The sequence below is a fragment of the Canis lupus genome, chromosome 32, assembly GCF_048164855.1.
Source record: "Canis lupus baileyi chromosome 32, mCanLup2.hap1, whole genome shotgun sequence".
Lineage (NCBI taxonomy): Eukaryota > Metazoa > Chordata > Mammalia > Carnivora > Canidae > Canis > Canis lupus.
In genome coordinates, this window is record NC_132869.1 from 24,662,808 (window position 1) to 24,684,641 (window position 21,834).

Consider the following 21,834-nt stretch of genomic DNA (forward strand, 5'->3'; position numbering starts at 1 on the left):
CCTGCTTGAGGATTCTCTCTCCCACTTTTTCTGCCCCACTCATGCTTTATCTAACCTAATAAATCTTTTTTAAAAAATCCTTTAAAAAAAGAAAGATATCTGAGTATGATCCAAAGAGCATATGAAAAGAAGGTGCATCACATCACTAGTCATAAAGGAGCTGCACACAATGAGATAACACTATTCACTCACCAGAAAGAGGAATAATTATATATATTTAAAGATTTTATTTATTTATTCATGAGACACACATGCGCGCACACACACACACACACACACAGAGGCAGAGACATAGACAGAGGGAGAAACAGGCTCCATGCAGAGAATCTGATGTGGTACTCGATCCCGGGACTCCAGGATCACATCCTGAGCCAAAGGCAGATGCTCAACCGCTGAGCCACCCAGGCATCCCAAGAGAAATAATTATTAAATGCACAACCAAGTGTCAGCAAGATATGGAACAACTGCAACTCTAATCCTCTACTGGTGGGAATGTAAATTGGTACAGCCTCTTTGGAAAGCTATTTGGCAATATTTACTAAATCTGAATATACCCTTACTTTATCACCCAGCAATTTCACTCTTAGAGAATGAAAACATGTGGGAACCCAAAGACATGTGCAAAAACATTCATTTATAGCTTTATTTCCAATGTCTCCAAATTGGAAACAACCCAAACGTCCATTGGGAGTATAGTATTCATTGAAGTAATATATAATAATCCTAACAAGCTACTTACCATGATGCAACAAGAAGGATACAGTATGCTCATAGGCATAATCTTGAGCAAAATAAACCAGACAGTAAATGATACCATTTAAATAAAGCCCAAAGATAGTCACAACACATTTGTGTGATAAAATCAGAATAGTGGGTACCTTTGAGGGATATTGATTGGGGGAAGATATGAGGGAGGTTTCTAAAACACTGATAAATAATGTCCTGTATTTTGATCTGTGTGTTAGTTACATGTTCACATGGTAAAGATTCATTGAGCTGTACACTTAGGATCTGTGTAGTTATATATGTCATACTTCAATTTTAAAAGTATGTAAAATAAAATCTCTAGCAAAGACACACACAGATGTATGGCAGTTAGAGCCTAGTTGTCCCAAGGCTGACCTCTAAAATTCTGTCAGTGAGCTCCCATCTCTGAGGTCTCCAGACTTCCAAAGTTGCTCTAGTTTCTCTCCTTCTGAAGAATAGGCTAAGTTCTTTTTTTCTTAATTCCCTGGATCCTTATAATAAATTCCTTTCCCTCTTTTTCTTGACACACTAAGAGCTGATTTCTTACTGAGCCCCAACTTGAATTGCCAGGAAAAATGTTGGTATTATTCTTAAGGTAAATAGTAATGTTTAAAACAAGAGACAAATTCCTCATAGGTAAAGTGGCCAAAAAACATTCTTCTTATAAATGATAGAGCCTAAGTGAGTGCATTGGAATGTTTGGCTACAAGTGAGGATTTTATATAACTGGCCTCTGTACTATAAGGGAATGCCATCTAACTTAATCATAATGAAATCTAGATCTAACAACAGAATTAAATAAAAGAAAAATATCCACATGGGCAAGAGAAGCTAGAGCTGGGCTTTTTGTGGGTTTTTTTTTGTGTGTGTTTTGCCAATTACTACTCTTGAGCACACTGGCTTGAACATGATTAACTGATCCTTAATATTTCTTAGTGCAAACAAGGTCAGAATTTTAAACAGGAATGTTGGGGATCCCTGGGTGGCCCAGCAGTTGAGTGCCTGCCTTCGGCCTGGGGCGTGACGTCGGGCTCCCTGCATGGAGCCTGCTTCTCCCTCTGCCTGTATCTCTGCCTCCCTCTCTCTCTGTGTCTCTCATGAGTGAATAAATAAAATCTTTAAAAATAAAATAAAATAAAATAAAAAATAAACAGAAATGTTTAAAATTGCTAATTAACAAGGACAATTCTGTTCAAAAGGGTGGATTCTGTTATAAGAAAGTCCTTTTTGTTCTGCTGAATACCTTGATAAGTTTGGATATACAAAATGAGCCTACAGCAAAGTTTGGGATTGAAAAATTGAATTGTTCTGCATGTAGAGGCAGAAGAAATTGGAATTCCTGGTATACTCATTGAATGTAGGGGGTTGAGGAAAGAAAGAAAAGGATGACATGCACTGGAGAGAAATGAGCAGGGAAAAATATCCCTTAGTTTGACCACTTTAAGAATAAGAGTATTTAGGGATCCCTGGGTGGCGCAGCGGTTTAGCGCCTGCCTTTGGCCCAGGGCGCGATCCTGGAGACCCGGGATCGAATCCCACATCAGGCTCCCGGTGCATGGAGCCTGCTTCTCCCTCTGCCTGTGTCTCTGCCTCTCTCTCTCTCTCTGTGACTATCATAAATAAATAAAAAAAAAAATTTTTTTTTAAAAGAATAAGAGTATTTAGCATTCCTCGAAATTGCAATTTTACAATGTCAGCCCCATATCTTTCCCCCCAAAATATTCAAACAAGATTACTAATAATGTTGTGTATGCATGTTTCAAATAAAGGAGTTGTGTTTCACATAAAAGTTGGGTTATGATGTTTAATAGACAGCATACAGCTCCAACTGAACCGTTGCCAGTGATAGACATAGGAACCTGAATACATCTAGAAATTCTAGAAAGAAATCTAGAGGAGTGCTTTGTGTTTCTACAGATCCTGGAATAATGGGTTCCAGACATTCTTGGCATAATCTCATGGACAAGGAAACTCCAATTAACACATGGCTTACACAAGACTTTACTAAAGCTAAGAAATAACAAAAGGGAAGTAAACACACCACGTAACACTAAAATGGACTTTCTGGTTATGATTTGCTTACCAGGACTCCCAGTCCTCTATGTCCAGTTAAATCCATCTTAGATATATTGTTCAGGAGACTATTCCTGTTTCAGCTAAGAGAGTGTCTAGTCCAAATAACAGAAAACTGACTCCAAAGCTTAAACTGTGAAGTTGGCTCACATAACCAGAAGTCTCACATAACCACATAGTCAGGCTTCAGGTACAATATGATCAAGACTTTTACCCTGTTTTCCTGAAGTTCTCCTCAGCTCCATCCTCTTCCAATTTTTAGGTTCTATTATCAGACTAACTTCTCTTAAATCACAAACTGGCTGCCAATAGGCTTCTTAACCTACATTAAATATGGATGAGTAAGATTGACTTTTCCATCAGTATCACTCAAATAAAAGGAAGAAGTTTCCTAAAAGTTTCAATAATTCAAATTTCATTTGTCAAACACAATCTTCAGGCTGATCTGTGCTGGATGTTTTGAGGGTAGCTGACCTGCCGGCCATGTAGCTTTCTCCCTTTGTCTCATAACCTTGTCCACCAACGAGAATGTTAATTCACCAGTTGCCTGCCTTAAAAGATTCAAGAACAAGGGGAAAGACAGTATGGAAACAAGGTAGTACCGAATAGAAGTTGATGTGGAGCAGAGTAAGTCTAAGAAGGATAACCAGATGCTGAGAAGGAGAAATACAAACTCATTTCCTGATGATGTGACTTCTCTACCGCAGGAAAGCCGCAACAACCAGGGCACTATGAATTGGTCTGTTGATGACATTGTCAAAGGGATAAATAGCAATAATTTGGAAAGCCAGCTCCAGCTACTCAATCTGCCAGGAAACTACTTTCTAGGGAAAAACAGACCCCCATCGACTGCATAATCCAGGCTGCTTTGATTCCAAAATTTGTGTCCTTCTTGGGCAGAACTGATTGTAGTCCCATTCAGTTTAAATCTGCTTGGGGCCTCACTAACACTGCTTCCGGGACATCAGAACAGACCAAGGTTCTGGTAGATGGAGATGCTATCCCTGCATTCACTTCTCTGTTAGCATCATCCCATGCTCACATCAGCAAACAAGATGGGCTCTAGGAAACATTGCAGGTGATGTTTCAGTTTTTCAAGACTTGGTTATTAAATATGGTACAGTTGACCCACTATTGGTGCTCCTTGCAGTTCCTGATATGCCATCTTTAGCATATGGTTACTTATGTAACCTTACTTGGACACTTTTAAACCTTTGTCGGAACAAGAATCCTGCCCTCCCATTACATGCTGTTAAGCAGATTCTTCCAACCTTAATTCATCTCCTACATCGTTATGATCCAAAAGTATTAGCAGATACCTACTGGGCCATTTCCTATCTTACTGATGGTCCAAATGAATGGATTGAAATGGTTGTGAAAACAGGAGTTGTGCCCCAACTTGTGAAGCTTCTAGGAGCTACTGAATTGCCCATTGTGACTCCTGTGCTAAGAGCCATAGGAAATATTGTCACTGGGATAGATGAACAGACTCAGGTTCTAATAGATGCAGGAGCACTTGCTATCTTTCCCAGCTGGCTAATAAACCCCAAAACTAATATTCAGAAGGAAGCTGTCTGCACAATGTCAAATATCACAGCTGGCCACCAGGACCAGATATATTAAGTTGTGAATCATGGATTAGTTCCATTCCTCATCAGTGTTCTAAGGCAGACTTTGAAATGAAAGGAAGCTGTATGGGCTGTGCAACCAACTATAAGTGGTGGAACAGTTGAACAGATTGTATACCTCATTCATTGTGGCATAATAGAAATATTGATGAACCTCTTAACTTCAAAAGATACCAAAATTATTCTGGTTTTTCTGGATACCATTTCAAACATCTTTCAGGTGAAACTGAGAAACTTAGTATAATGATGGAAGAATGTGGAGGTTTAGGCAAAATTGAAGCTCTACAAACCATGAAAATGAGTCTGTGTTTGAAGCTTCATGAAACTTGATTGAGAAGTATTTCTCTGTAAGGACGATCAGAATGTTGTGCCAGAAACTACCTCTGAAAGCTATACATTCCAAGTTCAAGATGGCACTCCTCAGAACTTTAACTTTTAGATTGTACAGCTGAGGCAGAAAGTTGTTTGTATGTGGTTTATTTTGTAGAAGTTTGTCTTACGGTTGCTCTACTAAGAACTCTTTTATCATTTTAAAAAAGATTTTATTTATTTATTCATGAGAGATAGAAAGAGAGGCAGAGACATAGGCAGAGGGAGAAGCAGGCTCCATGCAGGGAGCCGGATGTGGGACTCGATCCCGGACCCCAGGATCACACCCTGAGTCAAAGGCAGATGCTCAACAATTGAGCCACCCAGGAGTCCCAATAAGAATTCTTTTAAAATGTATTTTGTTATTGTAGCACAGTGAAACTATACTTGACCAATTCCAAACTGTACAAACCATATGAAGCGCCTCCTCTCAGTGGGTTTCTTATTTCTATGTGGAATCTTCTATCTTGCAGTATCCTGTAAATAAAGATTAACAAATTTTTTATTCATTTGTCACCATTGGTACATTCCCATTCCTAAACGGTTTGCTGGCCAGAGACAGGATTACCATAAGTAGCTTACCTTAACCAGTCCTTACTTTGTGAGCCAAGAATGGAGTCAGCTTTCTTCAAGTCACAAAGGCCATATTGGATAAGGACCAGTACTAGAACAAAATTGGAGATCAATGAGAAAGAAAGACTGGCAAATGGATCATGGGTAGGCACTGAGAATATCCACTGTGTATACTTTCTTACCTTCCTTAAATTCCTGTACTATTCTTCCCCTTGCTTTTTGTAATCCAATCACACTGACCTTTCAGATCTTCAACATGCTTTGTCCCTTCTTATTCATTCTTCTAAGGTCTTTACTCAGGTTATTTTCTCTCTGTCTTCTTTTTAAGGTTTTATTTATTTATGAGCGTGGGGGAAGGGGAGGAGGGAGAGAATCCTAAGTAGACTCCATGCTGAACACAGAGCCCAATGTGGGGCTCAGTCTCACAATCCTGAGATCATGACTTGAGCTGAAACCAAGAGTAGGAGACTTAACTTACTGAGCCACCCACTCAAACTATTCTCTTCACCTAGAAGTCTCTTCTCCCACCTCATTCTTGGTTAAATAAACTCATCTGTCTGTCTCCCCTTAAAAGTCACTCCTTTGGTAAAGCCTACCCTCAGTCTCATACTAGCTCCCATGCTGCTTCTTCCAACTTGAACTTAAGCAAAAATACAAGCAGTTACTCTTATTCATGGTAGTGATGTTCTATATTCTATAAAGCTGCCACAAACACTGAATAGTGATTACTGAACCATTGCTCTTAAGGATAAGCCTTTAGGTTCCAGAGAGTTCTGATCACAACATTTTCATTAACCAATCAATATATTTTCTTGTGTTATGTGTGTCTCTGTTTAAAGACACTTTACTAGGGTGCCTGGGTGGCTCAGTCAGGCCTGCCTTTGGCTCAGGTGATTATCTGGGGGTCCTGGGATCAACCCCACATCACGCTCCCTTCTTGGCAGGAAGTCTGCTTCTCCCCCTCCCTCTACTGCTCTCCCCCTCTCCCTTGTGATCTCTGCACTCTAGTGCTCTCTCTCTCTCGATAAGACAAAATATAATAAAATATAAAATAAAATTAAAAAATAAAGACACTTTATTTAGTGTATATTGTTAATTTACTGACATAGAATTCAGCCTACAGCACTGTAACCGATTTGCCTAAAAACTGCAAAAATATGCATTTTCTCCATTAGGTACATCACAACCTTCTTGCACTTAGGAACACTACCCCAAACTTCAGCACTCCCCTTGTGGGCCATTGTTAAGCAGTGACATCACCCACAAAAAGCACAAAAATGGGAAAAACATGGTACTACTGACATTAAAATAGACAAAGATATCAATGAAAAAGAATAGAGAGTCCAGAAGTAAACCTACACTTTTATAGTCAATTAATCTATGACAAAGGAAACAGGAATATTCAATGGGAAAAAGACAGTCTCTTCAACAAATGGTGTTGGGAAAAATGTACAGCTATATGCAAAAGAATGAAACCAGACCACTTTCTTACACCATACACAAAAATAAAGTCAAATGTATTAAAGACCTAACTGTGAGACCTGAAACCATAAAATTCCTAAAAGAAAACATAGGCAATAATTTCACTGACATCAGCTGAAGAAACATTTTTCTAGATGTGTCTCCTGTGGCACAGGAAACAAAAGCAAAATTAAACTATTGAGACTACACAAAAATAAAAACTTTTGCACAGTGAAGGAAACCAATGAAACAAAAAGGCAACCTGAATGACAGAAGATATTTGCAAATGATATTGCTGTAAGGAATTGATATCCAAAATATATAAAGAACTTATACAACTCAACACCAAAGCAAACACATAAATAAATAAATAATCCAATTAAAAACCAGGCGGAGGACCTGAATAGTATTTTTTCCAAAGACAATATATATAGGTAGCCAACAAACAAATGAAAAGATGCTGAGCATCACTCATCATCAGGGAAATCAAAATAATATTAAGATATCACAGGGATCCCTGGGTGGCGCAGCAGTTTGACGCCTGCCTTTGGCCCAGGGCATGATCCTGGAGTTCTGGGATCGAGTCCCATGTCGGGCTCCCTGCGTGGAGCCTGCTTCTCCCTCTGCCTGTGTCTCTGCCTCTCTCTCTCTCTCTGTGTCTCTCATGAATAAATAAATAAAATCTTAAAATAAATAAATAAATAAATAAATTTACTTAAAAAATAAGATATCACCTTATACCTGTCAGAATGGATAAAAAATGAAAAAAAAAACCCATGAGAAACAACAAACATCGGTTATTTGTTATGAAGAAAAAGGAACCCTAGTGAACTATTGATGGAAATGTAAGCTTGTGTCACGACTGTGGAAAACAGTATGGCAGTGATTTCACAAAAAGTTAAAAAAAGAATTACCAGATGATCCAATAATTCCACTATTGGGTACTTACCTTAAGAAAACAAACACACACACATACACACACACACACACACACACACACACAAAGAAAAAAGAAAAAGAAAACAAAAACACTAATTTGAAAAGATATATGCACCCCTATATTTATTGCATAATTATTTACAATAGCCAAGATATAGAAGCAACCCCTATCTACAGAAGATACAGATGAATGAATAAAAAAGATGTGGTATATATACAATGGAATACTACTCAGCCATAAAAAAGAATGAGATCTCACCATTTCCAACAACATGGAGGGATCTAGGTCTAATAATAAGAGAAATAAGTGAATTAGAGAAGGATGAATACCATATGATTTCCCTCATGGGTGGAATTTAAAAAACAAAACAAAGAGAAAAAGAGAAAAAATAGACTCAGAGACCAAACTAAGCTAGTAGTTGCTGGGGGGGAGGGCAAGTAGGGGAATGGGTGAAATAGATAAAGGGGATTAAGAGTATACTTATCTTGTTGACACTGAGAAATGTATAGAATTGTTGAATCATATTGTACACTTGAAACTGATGTAATACTGCATCTTAATACTGTGTGTTGAATTAAAAAAACAATTTTAAAAATGAAACAAACAAAAAGTCCATAGAACCAAATAGATCTTGACAAGGACATTTGTTTACGGTTTGAGAGCTGAAATAAGAAGGCAGAATGTGTCCCTTGTTTGACCTCAGCTGGGAACAGCCTTATCAGGCAACACAAAACTTTTTAACATTCTGCACATGTAAGTGTGAAGTATTGATTTAGGCATTACAAATAATTTTTAGCAAATAGGCAAATTTGTAAGTAAAAAAATCTGTGAGTAGTGATGATCAACTGTATATTGCTTGATAAACTTGGAAAGTCCAAGAAAGTGAATATGTCAGGCATGATTGGATCTAAGAGTTCTAGGTCTCCATCTCTCTCTCTCCATTCATCTCCTGCCTTTTCTTGGCTTCATTCCTGAAAAGCTCTCTCTACCTGGTAGCACAATAGCTGCTAATAATTCCAAGTACATAATACACTCAGTTTACCCACAAACTAAACAAAAAACAAACAAAACCTTTATCTCCCATGCACTATGTAGTTAATCTAAGGGATGATTCTACTTGGCCCTTCTTGCACCTGTTCCCCCTTTCTGGCTGGAGGGAGTGTGTCAGCCTCACCTGACCCACATGGATGAGGCTCCTCACTGGGAAGGGCAGCTCTGTGATTGAAAGAAAGAAAATGGGCTCAGGTAGGTAAAATCAATAGGAGTTAATTATAGTTGAGACATTTTTAGAATTCTCTGCAATGAAAAAACAGTCTTTTAAAAATATAATGTTTAAGAAGGATAATTTTAAAAATAATAGATATAGTCACTTGGCACACTACCTGATGTGTGTTCCACATGAGGCAGGCACAGTTCCAAGCACTTACATTATTAACCCCTGAGATAGGTCTTATTTTCATTCCATTTCATATATGAGGGAACTGAGGCACAGAGGATAAAGAAGCATTCCCAAGGCTACATGGCTAGTAGGCAGTGGAGCCAGGATTCGAACCTAGCCAGTTTTTCATCTACCACACTATGTTATCTCTCATAAAAATCAGAAAAGAATGCAGAGACAACTATACATCTGGATCAAGTATATCTTGATATTTTGTCACTTTTACTTTAGAGCATTTCCTTTAAAATGTACATCCAAAGATTGTTCTGGCAATTTCTTTCCCATCTCCCCTTCCAGAAGCAACCCCTACCTATGAATGTTTTCTTTTTTTTTAAATTTTTATTTATTTATGATAGTCACAGAGAGAGAGAGAGGCAGAGACACAAGCAGGCTCCATGCACCGGGAGCCCGATGTGGGATTCGATCCCGGGTCTCCGGGATTGCGCCCTGGGCCAAAGGCAGGCGCCAAACTGCTGCGCCACCCAGGGATCCCCTATGAATGTTTTCTACTTGGAATACATGTGAATGCATCCATTAAGAATATATCAATTATTCTGTTTCCAAAATACATATAAGTGTATCATAGTTTCCAAATTCTTTTGCATCTTGCTTTTTAACTTAGCATTATTATTTTTTAAAGTGTGTAAGTTCATACATGTAACTCAGATCTATTCATTTTGTCTGTGGTTTATTATTCCACTGTGTGGATAAATGAGAATTTATCCTCTTCACCTAAGGGAGAATTAGAGTGACTTTGGCAGGTTTTATGAATCTACTATCTTAACTACTATAATTTCATAGTGCATCTTGTCATCCTCGATGTAGTACAAGTCCCCCTCAAAATATATCTACTGTCCTTAGGCCTTTACTCTTCCACCTGAATTTTAGGGTTTTTTTCTCAGATTACATCACAAACCTGGTTATGGGTTCGAGTTTGATTGGAATTATATTGAATGTGTAGGTTAATTTGTGGCGAATTGACACCTTAAGAGGGTTAAGTATTCCCACTTGGGGACATGACAAACCTTTGCATTTACTTAGGACTTCTTTAAATTCAATAAAGATTTAAAATTGTATCAACAAATATCTTGCAATGTTGGATTTATTTATACCTATCTAACTTGGTTGCCTCTGTGAATGGTGTCACTTTAATAACACTTTCAAATTGTTTGTTGCTGTGCTGTGGGGGTGCAATGCATTTTGTGTATTGAGCTTAAATTAACCTCGTTAGACTCTCATAAGTTACAACACTGTCTTGGATTTTCTGTGTAGATAATCATATCATCTATGAATAATTACCTTTTGCTTTTCCCTTCCAATCTTTATACCTATTTTTTTCTTGTCATCTTCTTACTACATTAGCTGGGTCTGTTAAGATAATTTTGAATAGGGATCCCTGGGTGGCGCAGTGGTTTGGTGCCTGTCTTTGGCCCAGGGCGCGATACTGGAGACCCGGGATCGAATCCCACATCAGGCTCCCGGTGCATGGAGCCTGCTTCTCCCTCTGCCTGTGTCTCTCTGCCTCTCTCTCTCTCTGTGACTATCATGAATAAATAAATAAAATCTTTAAAATAAAAAAAAAAAGATAATTTTGAATAGGAGCGATGATGTTGAGTATGAGCCTTCTTATGTCCTTTGAAATATTATTTCTAATATCTCACCATAAAATATGGTATGTGCTATACATTTTTTATAGTTATGTTTTATAAAGGTAAGCCACGTTTCCTATTCTTAGTGCCTAACAAGGATTTTTACTTACCACTTTTAAATTTAATAATTGGATTTAAAAATATATTTTAAAAATCACCTTGAGGGGGGCACCTGGATGGCTCAGTCAGTTAAGTGGCTGCCTTCAGCTAGAGTCAAGACCCTGGGGTCCTGGGGACCACACTCAGCCCATCAGGCTCCCTGCTCAGCAGGGAGTCTGCTTTTCCCTCTCCCTCTGCCCCTCCCCCTGCTTATGCTCTTTCTCTCTCCTCCTTTCTCCCTCTCTCTCTCAAATAAATAGATGAAATCTTTTTTAAAAATTTGTCTTGAGATTTTTTTCTCATCCTTTGCTTATTTCCTACCAACCAGATCACAGACTATTCAGGTGGCTACTAACAAGAGTAAACATTTCTCACTTAGAATAAATTTGTAGAAAAACTCCTTTTCTCCTGCATCTTTAAAAGGATCATAGTGTTTTTGTCCTTTAATCCACTGATTTGGTGAATGTCATTAACACACTTTCCTTGCATTTCTAGGACAAATTCTATTTGATCTAGAGTAAATGTAGTCATCCTTAACTATTTTGTCTTTCATAATCCACATTGAATACATTAAATCTATCTGCAGACCCAAATGGCTCTTCCTTCAAAATATATCCTTAATCTAACCACTTGTAATTATCTCTGCCATTGGAATTAAAGTCATCATCACTTGTTGAATCATTGATCCATTCCCGTTCTCACTGCCTCTACACTTGCATCTCTGCGGTTGATTTTCAAACTGCAACTATAATGATCCTTTTGAAATGTAAATCAGATTATGCCCTTCCTCTGCCCAACACTTCAGAAGACTTCCCATTTTCCTTAGCATGAACACTACAGTCCCTTCAATAGCCCATATCTCCTACTACTCTCCCTTGCTCCTATATCTTCCAGATCAGCCCCATCGGCTTCCTCGCTGTTCCTTGAATACACCAGGTGCATTCCCACCTCAGAGCTTTTGCACTAACTGATTCCTCTGCCTCCACCTGGGAAATTCCCTCCCACAAATGTGTACATATATCTCTATGGCTATATATATACTAATACATACACACTAATATACTAATAGACACTATACATCTATATCCACATATACTAACATCCACACATATACTAGTAGTTGTCTACATACATACATGTCTACACATAGATGCCTACATACAGGTCTGCCTAGATGTGTATGTCTACATATATCCCCTCAGCTCTCAGGGTTTTGCCCAGATGACACCTTTTGAGTGAGATGTTTCTGATACTATGGAAAACTGCAACCATCCTCCTTTTTCCTTTACTTCCTTCCTTGCTTTTTCTCCAGAGCAGTAATTGCCATATGACATACTATGTATTTGCTTATTTGTTTATTATGTTTCTCCCGCATTAGAATATTAGCTTCATGATGGCAGAGATGTTTGCCTGTTTTGTTCCCTGTTATATCCCCAGGGCTTATAGCAGTGCCTGTACATACCAGTCACTCAGTAAATATTAAATGAAGGGGCTATTGTTTTATTCATGGTTTGCCTCAAAATCTGCCTCCATCTCCCCCCATGGTTGGATTCAGATTATCAATATTTTATTTAGGATTTGGGGAGCTATGTTTCTTACAGTTATCAATGCCTCTTCACCTTATCTACCTCAAAATAGACTTTTAGTAGTTTACTTACTTTTGTTAAATCAGTAAGTGTAAAGAAATGCACAATGTTATTTTAATTTGCATTATTTACTTACCAGAAATGTGAATATTAGTTTACTCTGTATTTCTTCCTGTAATGAGCTGTTAGTTAATGTCCTTAAAAATGAATTAATACATGAAGAATGCTTTGACTATACTGGCATATAGTAAGTTCTGAATTAATGTTACTTGTTCTCCTCATTATTACTGTTAAAATATTTTATTCTTGTTACTATAAGTATCCCTGGACCTAAAGAGGCTGGATTTAGCCCATGGATTTTTAACAAATTCCTTCTTTCTCCATTTATTTTTAACACATATTTTTAGAGCAGTTTTAGGTTCACAGTAAAATTGAGCAGAAGGTACAGAGATTTCCAATATGCCCTCTGCCCCCACATACTCATTTCTGCATTATCAACATTCCCCACTGGAGTGGTACATTCATTACAACTGGCAAACCTACATTGATGTGTCAGTATCAGGCAAAGTCCATAGTTCACATTAGGGTCCATTCTTAGTGTTGTACATTCGATGAGTTTGGACAAATGTACAATGATATATAGCCACCATTATAGTATCATATAGAGTAGTTTTACTTTCCTAAAAATCCTCTGTGTTCCTCCTATTCATCCCTTCTCCCTAACTACTGGCAACTAGAGATCTTTTTATTGTCTTCACAGTTTTGCCTTCTCCAGGAGGTCTTATAGTTGGAATCATACAAGATGTACCCTTTTCATATTGGCTTCTTTCACTTAGTAATTAATACACATTTAAGTTTCTGCATGTACACTACAGTCCTTTCAATGGCCCACATGTATTTTCATGTATTTCATGGCTTGATAGCTCATTTCTTTTTAATAATACCCCACTGTCTGCATGTACCACAGTTTATTTATCTATTCACCTGCTGAAGAACATCTTGGGTTGCTTCTAAGTTTTGACATTTGTGAATAAAGCTGCTATAAACATTCATGTACACGTTTTTATGTAGACATAAGTTTTTATTTCCTTTGAGAAGGGACCAAGGAGCATGATTGCTGGATCCAATGATGAGTATGTTTAGTTTTGTAAGAAACTACCAAACTATCTTTCCAAGTGGCTGTCCTATTTTGTATTTCCACCAGCAATGAACCAGGATTCCTGTTGCTCCACAATCTCATCAGCATTAGCTGTTGTCAGTGTTCTGGATTTTGGTCGATCTCATATGTGTCTCATTTTAATTTACATTTCCCTGATGATGACATACTTTGTGGAGCATCTATTCATATACTTAATATGCCATTTATATCTCTTCTTTGGTGAGGGTCTGTTGTTAAGGTCTTTGCCCATTTTCTAGTAATTTCTTATTGTTGAGTTTAGGAGTTATTTTATTTATTTGTATATTTATTTGTATATTTTGGGTAAGACCTTTATCAGATATTTTTTGTAAATATTTTCATACTTAATGGCAACTTCTTCATCAATGTTTCAAATCCCATCCCTTCTTACCTATGGAACATTGTTTCAGCAAATCTCTCTAATGCAGGAGAGCATTAGATTTCCCTCTTTACTGTTTTTTCCCATCAGCATATAAAATGCCATTAATATCTCCCAATTACAAAAAAGAAACTTCAACAATGAAATACTCTTGATCACACTTTGGTCTCCTGAACTTTCACTTTCTCTCTACTGTAAATTTTACAAAAAACTGTCTAAACTTGTCTCCTCTCACCTTCTTTTTTCCAAATCTCTTTTGTAGTAATGGATTTTTTCAGATGGCATATAGAGTTTGGAACAAAAATTAAAATAATAAAAATTGAATAAAAAGTTCAAAATATATGGGGAAATAGTGAAATAAGATTAACAAAATATTGATAATTATTGAGGCTGTGTAACAAGACCCTGAAGGCTTATTATACTATTCTTTTTATTTTTATATGTTTGAATTTTTTTCCATAATACAATATTAAAGAAAAAATATGTATTGAGGTTTTTCTTCCACGCTTGACCCATCTAGCTCATTTCCCTATTCCTCTACAAGTTGATTACTTTTATTGGTTTCTTTCAGTGCAGGTACAAGTAGAAAATGAATGCATACTCTTTACCATCCTTCATTACACACAAGATCACATGCCTCATACATGTTTCTGCAATTTGCGTAGACTTGTGTGTGTGTATGTATTTCTAGTATCTTCCTAAATCTGTTGATCCTGCCCTCAGTTCACAATTAATGTGCTGTGTAGTGGAGATGAACATTTTGAGACTGGTCAAGTAACAGAAAGTACATTTTTTAAGCATTCAGTGGATTGTAGTCCACACTTTCCGGCATATAAAAGATCAGGTCAGGGGGCACCTGGGTGGCTTAGTGGTTGAGCGTCTGTCTTTGGCTCAGGTCATGATCCCAGGTTTCTGGGATGGAGTCCTGAATCAGGCTCCCTGGAGGAAGCCTGCTTCTACCTCTGCCTATGTCTCTGCTTCTCTGTGTTTCTCATGAATAAATAAATAAAATCTTTCAAAAAAATATCAGGTCAGAAGGAACAAGTCCTCATCTTGGAACCAATGGTACCATCCTATTAAACTGATTGCTCCTGGTTAGCTATACTAAGAAGCCTGATCCTTAGTATACCTGCCTAGAGATTTATTACTTCCCTACTTCCTCCTGGTTCTCAGAGTCTTCTTTTCCTGTGCCTTCCTGGGTTGTGTGAGATTATACTGGCTCAAGTTCCCTTATGGAAATGTGCTTCCTATGTTCCCAACAGATTGTCCAGTGTTTCAGGGCAGGCTCCAGCCTGTCTGCGGCTCCTTGCCATCCCTCTCTGCCACTCATTACTCTCATATTCCTTCCAGACACAGTCCTGTTCTTATATTGCCCATGTGGTCTTTAAGAACTCTACTTCTCACTGCAGATTGAATGTGAGGACGAGATGTGAAGCCCCTAATGCTCAGGAGCTGGCCTTATGTTCAGCTAGGCCTTGGCATTCCTCTGTTGAATATAAATAATTTCACAGAACAACAATAACAGACAAGGCCACTCTGTGACCAGAATGGGTCAAGATAGAAACAAGACCATGCTGTGATCATGTCTGTACACTGACAAGAACACGAACATTGTCCAAATGACAAAAGTGACCAACCAAACATGTCTTGGCTAATAGGAGTGACTGCTACTTCTTTATCAATTATGGCTTTAGCTTTATTCTAGTCTTCCTCCTTCTATAAAAGATTCATTAAGATACCTAATTATAAGATAGGTCCTGCTTTCTGACAGCCTCCAATCCAAAGCAAACTCCCACTTCCTTAAACTGTTCCTAAAGTTATCTACTGAAAGCCCAAATCCTGTAGTAAGTCTTTTCAAGCTACAGTAGTTACTGAGATACACTCCATAGTATGCTGTTTCCCTCACCCTTGCTAGGAGCAATAAACCCCTGTTCTGCTTCAGGGGCATTCTTACTAGTCTTTGGCTGGAAAGCATTAATCTCAGCAACCACGATTCAACATTAAGGGTCTTAAGGACCACTCCCAGGATGGAGTGAAAGTGGTAGACATTTTTTGAAGACCTAAACTGCACTGTGTTCCCTACAGTTACTCTTATCTCTGGCTCCTGCCTCACCAGTAGGGGCCTATAGCAGGGCTCAGGGACGAGCTGCAGTGCCTGTACACCTGTCCATTGATGGACACTTAGGTTGTTTCGATGGTTGGCTATTGTGAATAATGATGCAGTGAACATGGGTGTGCATGTATCTCTTTGAGCTGGTGTTTTCATTTCCTTCGGACATACACCCAGTAATGGGATTGTTGGGTCATATGATAGCTGTATTTTTTTTTTTTTGAGGAAACTCCATACTATTTTCCATAGTGGCTGCACCAATTTACATTCCCACCAATAGTGCACAAGGGTCCCATTTTCTCCACAGCCTCACCAACACTTGTTATCTCTTGTCTTTTTGATAATAGCCATTCTAACGGGTGTTAGATTATATTTCATTGTGGCTTTGATTTGCATTTCCCTGATGTCCTTTGCACAGTGATGTTAAGCATCTTTTCACATACTTGTTGACTGTGTATATGTCTTCTTTGGGAAAATGTCTACTTAAGTCCTTTGCCCATTTTTAGAAATGGGATTATTTGAGTTTTTTTTCCTATTGACTTGTATGAATTCATTGAATATTTTGGATATTAACACTTAGCAGATAGATGGTTTGAAAATATTTTCTACCACTCTGTAGGTTGCCTTTTTATTTTGCTGATTATTTCTTTTACTGTGTAGAACATTTTTAGTTTGATATAGTCCCACTTGTTTATTTTTCTTTTGTTGTTTGTGCTTTGGGTGTCATATCCAAAAAGTCTTTGGCAAAAGCAATGTTAAGGAGTTTTTTCCCCTATGCATCCTTCTAGAAATTTGAGTTTCAGGTCTTATATAAATCTTAAATCCATTTTGAGTTATTTTTGTGAGTACTATAAGATAAGGGTCCAACTTCATTCTTTTGCATGTAGTTATCCAGTTTTCCTGGCACCATTTACTGAGGAGAATATCCTTTCCCCATTGAGTCCTCTTGGCTCCCTTGTCAACTATTAATTGATCAAACTATTTCTATTCTGAAAGAATAAAATGGCAGTACAGTCTGAAAATATAGAGGAAAAAAAATGAAAAACTGGCCCTGAGATGGCTTTCAAATATGAAAAGGAACATCTATCTTAATCTAGCATTCCATGGCTGACAACAGCAAAGTATGTGTTTAGAGAAAATATAGTCATCTAAGCTCAAGTGAAAGAGACTGTTTTGGCTAACTAACTCATTATAGAGCTGTCCTCAATGAATTCATGTTTTGGAGAAATAGATAATTAAGTGGAGCATATAAATTCATAAATAATATATCATCTTTATTTTAGAAACTGCATGTTCAGGCAAGTATTTCCCCTTCCTTCCTCTCTCCCTCCCTTCCTTCCTTTCTTTTCTTCATGAGAGACACAGAGGGAAGGCAGAGACACAGGCAGAGGGAGAAGCAGGCTCCTCGAAGGGAGCCCAATACTGCACTTGATCTCGGGACTCCAGGATAATGCCCTGTGCCAAAGGCAGAAACTCAACCGCTGAGCCACCCAGGTGTCCCCAGGCAAGCATTTCTAATCTAAATTCAACATTAAAAATTTTGCACAAGGGCACCTGCGTAGCTCAGGTGGTTAAGCATCTGACTCTTGATTTCAGCTCAGGTCATGACCTCGGGGTTGTGAGATGGAACCCCAGCCAGATACAGGGCTCCACACTCAGCATGGAGGATTCTTTCCGTCTCGCTCCACCCCATCCCCACTACAACTCTAAACACTCTCTCTGAAAAAAAAAATAAGTGCACACTTGAAGTCTGAGTTAAACTTTGTTATAGCTCACATGTGTAACTTAAATACGAAGTGGGAAGGGATTTATGGAAAATCATAATTAAAAGTTTTACCACACAGTAGAGTTCTTTTTAAAAAATTACAATGCAGGGGCACCTGGCTGGCTTAGTCAGTAGAGAATGCAACTCTTAATCTCTGGGGTCATGAGTTTGAGCCCATGGTGGGCACAGAGCTTACTTAAAAAAAAAAAAAGATACAACTCAATGAAACTGCATATATGTGTGTGTGTGTATTTATAGATCATTGATTTAAAGTCTTATTCTTTCTTGCCTATCTTCTTTCCTTTTTTTTTTTTTTTTTTTTGACTCCTTTATCAGCTAGTTTACACAGGGCTAGTTTGCCAAACAGCTGGCTTCTACCTCTTGCATAAATTATTCTATTTGTACATTTAAAAAAGACAATTTAAACTCCTAGGTGATTATTTTGTTAGTTCTATCATATACAGTCTTCTAGAATGATAAAAAGATTGAGGGTCTGTTTACAATTAGCTTCAGCTGTCGGGAATAATGAGCTATCTTCCTTATCCCCAGGAAGGGTGTGAACCAGAGAACAGCTATGCAGGTTAGGCTGGTGGTTTCCTTCATTTAGATGCTACAGTTCATCCTAGCTCCAGAGGAAAAGTGCATTCTGGGATGGAGAATGTGATAAATTTTCTGGCTTCTCTGAGGTCAGTCTTCCAACAAGAGTTATTTTGCTTGAAGTTTTGTTTCCAAAACATGTAGACATTAATTCTTGGATATAAAATTCTAAATACAAAAGTCAAAAATTATGAGGGATTTTTGAAGCAATCATTCTTCATAGCTATCTTTTCTTTCCTCTTGACTAGCATGGATAATTTGGAGTTAATTGTAGAGTTGATACTTAGGAAGTAAATCCCACATGATTTTCAGGTTAAAGGTGAGAAAAAAAAAGGAGAAAGGGCAGTTCCTGTACTTTGATGAAACATTTTATTCCATCTGCAGAAGTAACTGTAGCTCACACACATGACTCACATTGAAACAGCAGACTAACATAGAAAGTGCATCACGTGCTGGCAAACAGTGTGAGATGACCGGCGGTTATCTCATTGGGCTGATGCAATCCTGGTATTTCCTGAATTGAAATACAATTTAGAACCGGAGGGAGAGGCCTTGGCTGTTTCGACTTTAGCTGATTTTGCTTTATTTTTTTTTTTAAAGCATTTGTTTTCTTACATGTGAAGTAATAATTGCTAACAATTACACTAAGTTAGACACTCATCTAAATGTTTTACTCTTTTTACTTCTATGAGGTAGGCTTCCCATTTTACAGATAAGGCAACTGAGATTCAAAAATCCTATGTAATTGCTTTAGGTCACACAAAAGAAAACGTAGAACTCTCTTTTTTTTCCAAAGATTTTATTTGTTTATTCATGAGACACACACAGAGAGAGGCAGAGACACAGGCAGAGGGAGAAGCAGGCTCCCTGCAGGGAGCCCTTGCAGGACTCTATCCTAGGACCCTGGGATCGTGGCTTATGCTGAAGGCAGATGCTCAACCACTGAGCCATCCAGGTACCCAAAATGTAGGACTCTTCTTTTCAAGACCTCTTTTTGAGCATCTTTGCCTTCAATGGTCTGGTTGTGTTTAAGTCTTCCAGGAAGCCCCATTCTTGAAAAGACCATGCACACTGTAAACTGTGACAAACATGATATTGACACCTTGGTAAACTCGGTGCTGTGTTTATTCATTTTTAACTGTGAAATCAGAACTTTCTTTTCTTTTAATTGTATTAGAATTTTATTCTTCTAACAGATGATTGTTTCAGACTACTTTTAGTACTTTAAGACCGTCTTTAGTGTTTTACCAGAAAAGGTCACCATCTAAGACCTCCTCACCACTGCCTTTTTAGGATTTAAAGAGTATAATTTACTTATTATTTGGGGTTTTAAGATTATCTTCAGAAAAAAGGAAATGACAAAGTCTTAATAATCTTTTATGGCTTATTATTTTTTTCCGGATTAAAAACCAATATTTATATAAACAAGAGGTCAGAAAAAAAAAAAGACAAGGACTATACTGGTTTGATGATTAACTTTAGCTCTACAAAATTCAAAATCTGTATGTCCTGCACTTCATATAGGAATGGAAGCAAACATGTAACAGTTCTGGAGGCCATATTAATGATGGATTCTATTTGGCCTTAGATATTTTGGTGTAACCATTCTACCTGGTAACTACACTAATCTAAACTATATGCACCTACTGGCAATTCACTAGGAAGGCAAGGAGCACAAAGCAAGTATAGCTTGATTGTTCAAGCTATACCTCCTCTGCTTCTGAAACAGAGTCAAGTGTTGTTCTCATATGTTCCTGGAGTTACTAGAATGTTTCAAAGGTCAAAGTCAAGTTCCTTGACCTCACCTATAGTGCAAGGTTATTGTCCTTTAGAGCCTTTGGCAAGTGTTACTTCAAAGTTCCTTTCTTACCTATCAATACTTACCTCTGTTTAAAAAATGACATGTCATTTCTAACTAATGGAAGATAGACAGAACTTTATTAGAACTCTTATATTAGAATATAAATTCTGATTAAATGCCAAGTATGAATTCTAATCACATATATACAAAGAATCCAGCACAACTGATGCTTCACTTATTGCTTATTTCAAGACAAATTCCTATCTCTCCCCATTTCATGACATGTTTAAATGTAATCAGTAAACTTACAATTTTAAGATGTAATACCCATAGATGAAGCTACTGATGGGAAGTGAGCCCATTTGCTCCACAGAACCCTGGAAATACTCAGGGATTAAAGTGCTAAGTACCTCAGAAGGTAGAGAGGGTAAGGTGTTTGAGTGAGCATGTGTGTATTTGTGTGTGTGTGTGTACGTGTGTGTGTGTAAGGAACAAAGGCAGGGGGATTGCTTGAAAGTCTGTATAAGTAATAGTCAGATTCCTAGGTTATCATCCACACTTCATTTAGTGAAACTCCCCGACCCTCCTACACTTAACAACAAAGGAAGAGGATTTTCGTTTTGGTTATATGCCTTTAATAATTAAACAATATTTTGGAACTGTGAACTAATACTACTTTGAGGAATGAGATATAATATGCAGTTAGTAAATTAGACTATTTTCAGTGGATAATTTGGAAAGTGGAACTTTAACTAAACACATTATAAGTAAAATAACCGTGTTTCCTTTCAGAGGATTGCCCTCTATAAGAATACATCTAATACAGGAGCTAACTCTTTAATGAAAGGTGAAAAGATTTCCCAGTAAGGTAACTCTGTGAAGACATTAGAACCCAGAGAAGGAAAATAGAAGATTACCTTTAGTTGATGCACCTACTCTTTTTAAATTGCCTGGATATCTTTACAGTAAGTGGTTATATATACCTAGAAATTCAAATGCTTTATTATGGAAGAATGTTGTTGAGCTATAGCCTAAGGAGATCAATTTAAAACTGTAGAATATCATGTAGAATATCAAGTGAAGCATCAATTGTGCTGGATTCTTTGTATATATGTGACTAGAATTCATACTTTGCATTTTGCATCAAGTATTTGATAAATACATTATTTCTTCATTAACTGTACAGGGTAGAAAGATTCTTTAAAAAATGTTTTAAAAACACATTATCTCCTCATCAATATTAGGTTATGCCCCTGGCAGAAATCAAGACCAGTTACAGATACTAAATGGAGAAAATCTATAGGGTCAGGAGACATAGGTCAGGGCTTTATTACCTGGTTATTCAGTACAAAGTCTTATTTAAAGACCCCTTTGAAGAAAAATGGATAGTTCTTCTTAGAATCTTCTGCTCAAGGAGCAACTAAACATTATGACTGAAGTAG

General features: G+C 37.6%; 1 long non-coding RNA gene and 1 pseudogene across 2 annotated transcripts in view; one reads left to right on the forward strand and one right to left on the reverse strand.

Moving 5' to 3' along the window:
• Positions 1-743: 743 nt before the first annotated feature.
• Positions 744-4,887, forward strand: LOC140622596 (importin subunit alpha-1 pseudogene; annotated as a pseudogene).
• Positions 4,888-5,056: 169 nt separating this feature from the next.
• LOC140622925 (uncharacterized) overlaps positions 5,057-21,834 on the reverse strand; it is a 39,258-nt gene continuing 22,480 nt past the window's right edge. Inside the window, exons 5-6 of one of the 2 annotated variants that reach the window (XR_012022583.1) lie at positions 5,400-5,481; positions 5,057-5,294 (exon numbers count right to left, since the gene is read on the reverse strand). This is a non-coding gene — a long non-coding RNA (uncharacterized lncRNA). Of the gene's footprint in view, positions 5,295-5,399; positions 5,482-19,402; positions 19,670-21,834 lie in introns of those variants that run through there. The other variant, XR_012022584.1, reaches the window with a different exon arrangement.